The sequence below is a fragment of the Triticum dicoccoides genome, chromosome 3B, assembly GCF_002162155.2.
Source record: "Triticum dicoccoides isolate Atlit2015 ecotype Zavitan chromosome 3B, WEW_v2.0, whole genome shotgun sequence".
NCBI lineage: Eukaryota > Viridiplantae > Streptophyta > Magnoliopsida > Poales > Poaceae > Triticum > Triticum dicoccoides.
Window position 1 is genome coordinate 175,825,357 of NC_041385.1, and position 10,960 is coordinate 175,836,316.

Here is a 10,960-nt window from a genome sequence, read left to right on the forward strand (position 1 = left end):
TAGGCCTATGCCAGTGGCCGCACCTCGCGGCCGAAATGTTTGAAACTTCTCCCTGCTTCTCGAACAAACAGATGAAAACCTGCAAAGCGATGCACAAATGATCAGTACACCTTCTTTGCTAGGCTGGTCGTAATGGGATATCATAGCTAGTATGATGCCAACTAGGCAATTTTGATGAGTTGTCATAGAATTAAATGAAGAAAGAGAGGGTTAAGTATCATATCATGAAACCGTGTGTCATAATAAATGCTATATATGCTACTATGTGTCATGCATGATACTAGTATATGATCGATACTCCCTCCATCCAGTTTATTAGGCCTAAAGACAACTTCTCTTAGACCAAGACACATAGTAAATTTGCTCACATTAATTATTCCATTCCACTCCCAATGCACTCTCTCACATGCATGCAACCAATGAAAAAGCATGCAAGAAGTGTATTAATTTTCCAACCAGGGCACCAACAACAATGGCTTTCAATGCAACCAATGAAATGGTTGCATGAATGCACCTTTCCAAAGTGGGGCCTTATAAAAAGGGACATGCATGCTTGTGTTGCTGAGAGGCCTAATAAACCTGGACGGAGGGAGTACTAGCTAGCCACCTCTGTAATGCGCGCATAGTATCATAAGTTAGACTACGTATACCCACAGTAGGAGTAACATAGGTAGTAACATCACACATATCTAGATAAAATAGATAATGTGGTAAGCAATAAATGAAGAAAGAGAGGCAGTAACATAGCTAGTTACTAATTAAGACTAGCCATAGTGCATAGTAACATACACTAGTAACATACACATATCCCTAGACTATGTTACTACCTTCATAGTGGGTAGTAAACATAAGTGTGGTGTCACGCAAAGCTTCATTTATTAGGTTATAGACTCATTGTGCATTGAGACATGTGATGTTTTTTTTGACTATATACTGCAAGGCAACAGCCTCACAGTTCTTTATTGAAAAAGAACCAGAAAATTACAAGAGTACAATTTACAAGAAAAACAAAAGGAAAATACTTACAAAGAGATCTAAGAAAGGGTATCTATCCAGGAGACTAGGCTATCTTTATATTTACATTTAATTCTATGAGCCTAAAGAGAAATGTCATGGATAAAATTCCTCCTCCAAGATGTAAAGGAAGGCCGCTCGTTTCTGAAGATCTTCCCATTCCTTGTGTCCAAATATTCCATGTAGCAGTGAAGACAACCTCTATGAAAAGAGGAAGGCCAAAATCGCTCCTAACAGATAGAGCCATCTCATATGTAGTCTGGTTCGGTTGAACAATCCAAGAAATCCCAAGGTAGTTCCAAACCCTTTGGCTGAAGTTGCAAGCAAAGAAGAGATGTGTGCGATCTTCATGAGTAGCACAGAGGCATAGAACACATGTGTCATCCTGTATGATCCAGTGTCGGTGCTGCATCATATCCCTAGTATTCAAACGGTCCATTAAGAGAAGCCATCCAAACACTTTGAACTTGAGCGTACAAGCACACTTCCAAATCCATTTGAAAATGGGGTCAACCACCAGGTGGGAGAAGCAAGACTCATAGTAAATCTTTGATTTAAAATCCCAAGATTTAGATGGCCATTTAAAAATGTCCTTTCTTTCCTCATCCAGGTTTATCATTGACAGCAGAGGCTGGAGTTGTGTGAATTCAATATAAGCCTCCTGCGACAAAGGCAGATGGAAGTGATTAGAGGCATCAGGCCGCTCCATAAAGTCTTTGACTGTGATCGTGTCATCAATCACAAATGAATGAAGCCGTGGGAACTGCTTGTGCAATAGGAAAACGTTATTACCCAGCTGCCATCGATCAAGCCAAAAGACCACTGTGTTGCCTGCATGCACTTGTGGAACAGATAACTTGCAGAAGTTGTTATATAAACGCATGACATCATGCCGCCAAAAGGAGCCATATTAAGTGTCCCATATTAATGTGACCCAAGGCACGTCCACCCTGTTAAAAAACATGAAGAGATGCTTGAGCAACAAGGCTTCATTTTGAATTCCCAAATTAAGAACACCCAGACCGCCATACTTCTTAGGCCGACATACCAAATCCCAAGCAGCCAATGATTGGTGTGCATTATCCGTGTTTCCTCTCCACAGGCATTGTCGCATGATTCTCTCAATCTGTTGCAAAATGCCCTTGGGAAGAGAGAGTGTACACAAGAAATAAATCGGCATGGAACACAACACCGACTTAAGCAGTTGTAGACGGCTCCCTTGATTCAGTAGGAATGAGGAAGCAGATAAACGACGCTCAATGTGATCAACCAGAGGCAGCAGGTCTAGAAGTTCCCAAGGGTAACCCTAGATATGTGAACAGCATGGAGCCAACATCACATCCGAGCAAACTGGCAACCCTAGCGCCCTCCTCATCACTCATATTGATTGTAATAAGGGAGGATTTACTGAAGTTTACATGCAAACCTGTTGAAACCGCAAAGGTGTCAAGCATCTCCTTGAAGGCGATGAGTTTATCGTCTATCGCAGGCAGGACAATGAGGGTATCATCCGCATATTTGACAATCGGGTAATCATTGGAACTGGTTGGGATTGGTAATGATAGAATGTTCCTGGAGCACATCTCATTGACCATTGACTGGAGTAAATCAACTGCAATCACAAATAATAACGAAGATAATGGATCCCCTTGACGAACGCCCGATCTGCAGACAAAGTGATTGCCTGGCACCCCGTTTAAGAGCACGAAAGAGGAACCCATAGACAAGATGCTATTAATCCAGCCAGTCCAACGCTCATCAAAACCCTTGCATTGTAAGATTCTGAGAATAGCTTCATGCTCAATTGTATCGAATGCCTTCGATCAAGCTTGAGGAGGATGATGGGACGCTTTGAGGCTTTACATTGATGGATGTATTCGAAACACCAAGCCAAACAATCTTGAATATATCGACAACGAAGAAAACCCTATTGATTACGATGGATACATCTCAGGATCACTTTCTGAAGATGATTAGCCAGTAGTTTAGTTAGAAACTTCAAACACGTGTTGGTCAATGAGATGGGCCGAAAATCGCCAACCACTTCAGGGCTTAACTTCTTGGGGATAAGAGTAATTAAGGAAGTATTAAGACATTCCAAATTGCACCTCCCCTCATAAAACTCCTTGACAAGCTGCATAAAATTCTCCTTGAGAACTGGCCAGCACTTTTTTAAGAATAGACCAGTAAAGCCGTTGGGACCAGGTGCACGGTCAGTTGGCATATTCTTACAGCCTCGACCTCAGAATCCGTGAACGGTTGGGATAAATCCTCCAAACCATCGACTCTCTCAATTTAAGTGTCTAGATCAAATCCCATTTGAATTCCTTTTGCTTGGCCCATATGCTGGTTGAAATCAGACCAAAACATGCCAGCCAACTGAATGATCAGAAACCACCTCACCTGCCAAATTCTTGATTGAAGACATTGTGTTCCTCCGGAACCTTTCAGTGGCCATGGAGTGAAAAAATTTAGAATTTTCCTCACCAACCTTAATACTTCTGATTGTACAACATTGCTTCCAATAAACAAACTGCCATGCAAAATATCCTCCAGATTCAATTTTACAATTCGCCTAAAATTGAATTCTGGCCAACTCAAATGTCTAATCTCCTCCATCTCATCAAAGTAAAGAATGACTTTATTGCAATCAGAAATGAGTGCCTTAACTGTGGACAGGTTTAAATGCCATTTCTTGAGGGCATACCTGAGAGCTTTGAATTTAGAAGATATAGTTAAACCAGCCGAGGATCTGCCCACCGACCTGCTCCAAACCTGAGCAACACATTCATTAAAGCTAGGTAAGTGAATCCAATAATTTTCAAAGCGAAAGACCTTAGCCTTAGGAATGGCAGTGGCAATCGTGACCACTCAAGGCACATGATAGGAGGTAGAGCATGCAAGAGGCAAAACTAATGTATTGGGATGTTCCGAAGTCCATGCAACCAAAGTGAAAAACCAGTCAATTTGTTCAAGTAGAGGTTCAATTTGCATATTTGACCAAGTGAATTGTCGTCCTTTGGTTGGCAGCTCAACAAGACAAGTGATCGATGATTTCATTAAACAGGAAGATATCATTTACATTACCACCAGGTAAATTACGATTTTCAAGAGACCGCATAAAATTGAAATCGTCCAAAAGAAGCCAGTTATCGTCACAACTAATGTCAAGATTGTATAACCACTGCACAAATTCATCACGGGCTGGACCCTGACATGGGCCATAAACAGAAACTAGAGTCCAAACTTCGGATGTATGTTTGGAGTGGAATTCCACAATATTACCATAAGGTTTTGCTTCAATTAATTTACCCTCAAAGAAAGAAGAGTTCCAAATAATGACCATACCAGCTAAAGCACCCACCGAAGGCATATAAGCAAAATTATCAAAACGACATGGACAAAATATCCTAATGAACCTGTGATCAATATGCATACACTTTGTTTCTTGGAGGCAGACCACATAACAACCACTTTCAACAATCTTTTGCTTAACAGCAAGTTGCTGCGCTTCAGAATTAAGCCTACGTACGTTCCAACATAAAATGTTCCAGTCTTTAAACCCAGACTGATTCATTACAAACCAAAAGAAAGTGCAGCAAAAGTAGATCGCGCAATGACCTACACAGACCAGCTAAGCAGAGCGATATGACAGAGTTCCATACATGAAAACAGAAATGAAGATAGATGACGTTTAAGACGGTATGGCATGGACCAGAAATCTGCATGATGCAACTAATCATCAGAACTCTTGCTGCTGATGGATTTAGCTGGATCAGCCACAAGCTTATCCGCGATGATCTTCTCCGGAGCGATGCGCAGGCGAGTCCCAATACGCTGAAGATCAGCAATAGCAGTTGGGGCGGCACGGACGAATTTTCGTCAGACTGAGTCGACTTGTTCTTGCGCTTCTTCAAGGTGTGAGAACACCTGTTCTGGCTAGGGCGACTGCTTGGCACTTTACATTATCCATCACGTAAAGCGCTAAGACATTCACTGCATCGAACCTCAGTGTCCACCAAAATTTTAGCAGTCCTCTACTTCCGATCATGTTTCATGGTCACTTTTGGGGCAGCAGTGAACTCAAAAGATTCAGTGACAGGTTCAGAGAGGTCATCAAAGCAGAGAGCCCTTGCAACTGGCCTCTTAACTGGAGATGTATGGCGAGCAGTGCTGCAAGAAGGGTCAGACACAGGTTGCAGAATGAAGCTGAGAACAAAACCATTGTAGCAGAAATCCCAGGATCACTTAGCAAGCAAGATGGACCCAATTTCAGACTTGAACACAAACTTTGGAATCTCAGCAATGCACAGAGACGGCATTATCTTCTCAAAAGTGCGCTGCCACTGCATGGCAGGAGGCAAGACTGGCCCGAAGACAGTGAACACCTGCCCAATATGCAGAGGAGGCTACTGTGGTCCCATTGGGGGTTGGAAAACTACCACATCCATAGCTTCAGGCACATTGTTAACTGAAGCATCAGATACTTGCAGACTGATTGATTCCTAGAATTGAACTTCGTCAACTTGCTCTTGTTTAACAGCATCATGCACTGGTGGGATATCTTCCTGTGGCTACTCATTGACAGGTGGTGGCACATCATTCCACCCAAGCTCTAGGAACTCTGGCATGACCCAGTTATGATTCTCGAACTGCATATTTCCAGACAGGGGATGGGGGTTGCCATCGAATGGCATGGGATCCTTGTCGGCAGGAAGAACATCAGCAAAATCAGCAGACAGAATATAAACAGGGGCAGTCCAAGATATCCTAGGCCCACCAAAGTCTGCATATTCACGGTAAACCACGTCCCTTGGCACAAGTGATGGAGCTGGAAACGACACATAGGCCAAAGTACGGACGCGCATCGGATCATCTTGGTGCCAGTGATGAAAGCGGTCAAAAGTGCTAATGGCGTCAGCAATATACTGTGTGCGTCTGTAATCCAATGGCACACCTAACATCATGATCCATCCACAACGAAAACCCAGGGTGGCTCTGTAGTTTACACCCTCATCATGCGGAACAAATCGAACGAATCTATCATTGCCCAGATCATAGGGAGGGTGGTCAACTAAACCTTGTCTAGCCAGAGCACTATGAAAGCGGAAGAGCCCAACCCCTTGAATCCATGGCTGCGCATCCAAAACTTCCCTCCCAAGAGTGTTAACAACAAAATCACTGACCATGTTACGGAAGATGAGAATCTCTTCAGGCAATGGAGCCGGCTCGACGATGGCAATGGCGTAGTCCTCATGCTGGCGATCTAGAGCCAGCGTCGGTGAGAAGAAAGTGCGGGGAAGGAGAAGGGGACCGCCCCCGATCACTTCAAAGCCTGGAGGAGAAAACTCCATAGGATCAAGCGGGAAGTTGGCCATTGATGGCGCCGAGTCTGCAGTGGAGTTGGATGTGAAGCTCAAATCTGCGGTGTGGCAAAGGGGAGGTGTGGCGGCGGTGGCGTGGTGGGCGGTGGAGGTGGGGTTTTGGGCGGTGGCTATATGGGCAATGGTGGAGGGGATGGGGTGGCAGACTTGACGGGACTGGGCAATGACCCAGTTTTACAGGCGAAGGTAGAAACCGAGGCGTCGGGTGTAGATATTCATGCTGACCGACACGGAGAGCCTCCATTGACCCACGGGACCCACTTGTAAGTTGGAGAGGGGGTAGAATCCGAACAGCCCTTGGCCCGGTGACCCAGCCGGAAGCATCTGCAGCACCTAACTCGACTAGTACACGAGTTGGTTAAATGCATCATAGATAAGCAATTCTGACACTTCCAAACTTTAAACACAATATCATCGATAAGATCATTTAACGGATCAGAATCAGTAGAGGAGTCTGTTACTAGATTATCTTGGAGAATCTCGTTGCATGAGACAAATAGAGACGAAAAAATGTCCGCATCGCGCAATAAGTGTGGAGATTGGGTTTCGCTTGAAATGGCATGGGCCGTGTCGACTACCTGGGCTGGAGATCCAGGCCCATCTGAGTCAATGCTGACGTTTGCCCCATGCACATGTAGATTCACGTCCGAACTAGTTGGACCGGCCACTGAAAGCCCGACCGGAGATGTAGCACGGATGTTAACCGTTCCAAAAATGATGGGTGGCGACGCCACCATCCACTAGAACTCGGTGGCCGGCGGCGAGGGAAGAATGACTCTCTCACGAGCATTAAAGAATAACCAGCATCAACAAGTGTATCAGCATAGTGCTGCGTAGATGGGTATCTATAGCCCTTGCAAACATCATACTGTTGGAAGGTGGCAAAAGAAAGTTTCTTCTTCGTCGATGAACCAGAATGTAAAGAAGATTTCCTAGGAGGCTGATGCATGGCAATCATACCAAGGTCAGCCCGCCTTTTGGAAGGACTTATTAAAATCCACTCCGCATCACATTCTTTCTTCCAAATGATAAACTCACTTTTCCAGTTAGGGCCACAATTTCCCCACAGATGGAAATGGCATTTGAATTGCGGGCAGGCAAACGAACGCAATTGAAGAATAAAAAGTCCAACTCGTTTGCAAGAAACAATGAATGAAAATACCTTGTCTTTAATGAGCTAAACAGACAAATCAATTGCGTATCCACCAATAGCTGATTCCAATGTCGCCGCCACCGAATCTTCATCAAGACAAAAAATATGCCTACTGAAAGACACTACCATAATGAATCGGCCCGTGTCATTCGTTGGGTGGATGCATTTCCCACAAGATCTTAAAACCTCATCTGCAAAAGCCAGTCCTTTGGAGAAATCTAGATCCAAAGTTGATCCACCATGAGAACCCATATGAGATGGGTATGTGGAGGTAGATCAGAGGACGCCGGAGGAGATGAGTTATTCTACTATTTTTCATGGGGTAGTTGAGCCACGTGATGTTACAGTAACTAGCTAACTAAGTTACTCAAACTACCTCTCCTCATTAACTGATTGCCACATAAGCATATTTGCTTAGTTGGGCTTGATGTTACTGCTGAAGTTACTCCCATTGTGGCTAGTCTGATAGTATGAGTAACATCACACATATCAAGGCAAGATGAGTCTATAGCTTAATAAATGAAGTGTTGCGCATGTTACCACACATATGTTATTCCCCACTGTAGAGGTAGTAACATGGAGTAGTAGCATGGGCATGTTACACTACCCATTGTGGCTAGTCTTAGTATCTTAGGTTGCCTTAATAATTCCCATGCATGACACAAAGTAGTACACCATTTAATATGTGATATAGTATATCATGATATGATACCTGGCCCACACCCTCTCTTTCCTCATTTAACTGTGTGCCACATCATCCAAAAAGTCTAGTTTGCATGCATATGATGCCGCTTGATACTCCCATTACGACCAACATTATTAGGGTGGCCATAGTGGGGGTATCATAGCCGGTATCATGCACTTGAGAATAGCAAATATGATGATGTGTGGCAAAGAAGCAGTAACATAGATACTGTAACATATATAATATAAATGTTATACTACTTTGTGTCATGCACATGGCCATAAATTCGGTCATCTATGGTATATATATACTAGCTCTATGATACTATATATATGCACTATAAGAAGGTATGTACATAGTATCATACACTATATAGTATCATATGCATGATACTATAGTATATAGGATACTTCCCTACTATACAAAGGCTGGCCATAGTGATGGTATATATATATATATCATAGCTGCACTCAAAAAAATAGCAAGTATGCTGATGTGGCAAAGAATTAAATATAGTGAGGGTTAGAACGTTAGAGTAACATATAGGTAGACATTGTATCATGTTAAATGCGATGCTAATTTGTGTCATGCATGGCAATGAATATGATCTATGATACTATGTACATATACTCTATGTATTATACTATGCGCTATAATTGAAGGTAGTATCGTCATACACTATAGCTAGTATAGTATTTATAGAAATTAAACGAGATATCTTTTCTTTTTGCATATATTTGCTAGCGAGGCCTGCTGCCTAGTAAAATGTATTAGAAAATCAAAACATACGGTACAATCGAGATTTCTTACCGTGGGAATTTTTTTTGGAGGCGAAACGATGAAGTCATGTTTTCATTCAAACAAAAAAATGTTGTTACTTAATGTAAATGTTTTTAAATAGCACACGATTCACACACGAAAGCCGTGTGTCCACTAAACCATGGCCAATGCCCCTCACCCCCCTGCCACGCGCGCGATCTGAGTCATGCGTTCTGATTGGCCAGAATCCAAACCCCACGGATCGTACGTCTGCACTGTTGGATGCTTCCATATCGAACAGCGATCCTCATCCCTTTCGACAGCAGATGTAGTTCTGGTTGTGATTTTTTTCGGTTCCTCCTCCTACGATGACTCCTTCACCACCCGGATATGTTGTTAGTTAATGTAACACTACTAGGGAAAAGCCTAGCAGCAGCGCGGGTTTTAGGCCTATCAGTAGCGCGGGCTGGAGCGCTACTGGTATGACGCTACAGCTAAAGCGTAGCAGTAGTGTGCCTCAACCCACACTACTGCTAAATCGAATTAGTAGTAGCGCTTCCCCAGAGGAGTGCTACTGGTAATTAGTAGTAGCGCTTCTCCCTGCCCGCGCTACTACTATTATTTCGTATTTTATTTCTTTTTTATTTCATGTTGTATTCATATACCTTTACACAAGTTTTCATACAACAGGAATTTAGCGATTGTTTTTAAATCATAATGAGTGATTACATCACGGGGTGAAAGAACCGTGGACTAGTTTCAAGTGGATGTCCATCCACTTGAAACTAATCCGCGGTTCTTTCACCCAATGGTATAATAAATATCATCATCATCATCATCATATCATTAACAACTTATCATCATAGTACATCATTGTCATATAACACCTCCTCAAGATCATCGTTTTCATCAATGACATCACATAGCAAATTGCTCACTAGTCGTAATCACAAGTACTCCTCATCATCAACTCTAACACATTGTACCACATAATAAACATATTGTACCTCATAGGACCTACTACATTCTCTTAGGACCTATTGCACATACCTCGATCGTTGTGGCACCAGCTGCACTCCCCCGGGAGACTGTCGTCGTCCGAGTACAACATTTCCTACGTTCATAATTCAAAGATTAAACTTGTACAATTAAATATATGTACTAAAAAACCTAAATTAGATCATTATTTTTCGAGAAAATCCAGGCCACTCGATATTTCCTACATATTCTAGCACAAGTCATGCCAGAATTCACGAAAAAATCCGGCATGACCTTTGCTAAAAAAGACATATCGAGCGCCTGAAATTTGCCGGAACGGAAATTAATCAACACTCCGGCAAAACATAGGCCACTCGGAGGTGTAACCTGAACATGACCGGCCACTTGGGCAACCACATATCCTATTTGAGCAACACAAGATATACATTGAGATTTCGCAGGTCTCACCTTGAGGTTGGAGGGGGTCGGTGATGGGGACGATGGCGGGGATGATGGAGGGGCTCCTTGATTTCTGCAAAAGCAAAAACCCTATAAGTTATTACTAATACATCCCGAATAATTGCTTAAACTAAAAAAAATAACAACAAATATGACATGTTCAACTAGTTCTATTAATTCAACTAGTTCTTACTAAATATAAACTTACTATAAATAGAAAAAAAAACTAGTTCTTTCTAAAAATAAAGTAGTTCAACTAGTTATATTAATTATCTTACTAAAAATACATTAGTTCTATTAATTCAACTAGTTTATTAATTTACTTACTAAACTAGTTCAACTCAAACTTAACTAGTTCAACTAGTTTATTGATTTACTTACTAAAAATACATTAGTTCTATTAATTCAACTAGTTCAACTAGTTTATTAATTTACTTACTAAACTAGTTCAACTAAAACTAAACTAGTTCAACTAAACTAAACTAGTTCAACTACTAAAAATCATTATCTATGAACCCTAAATTAACA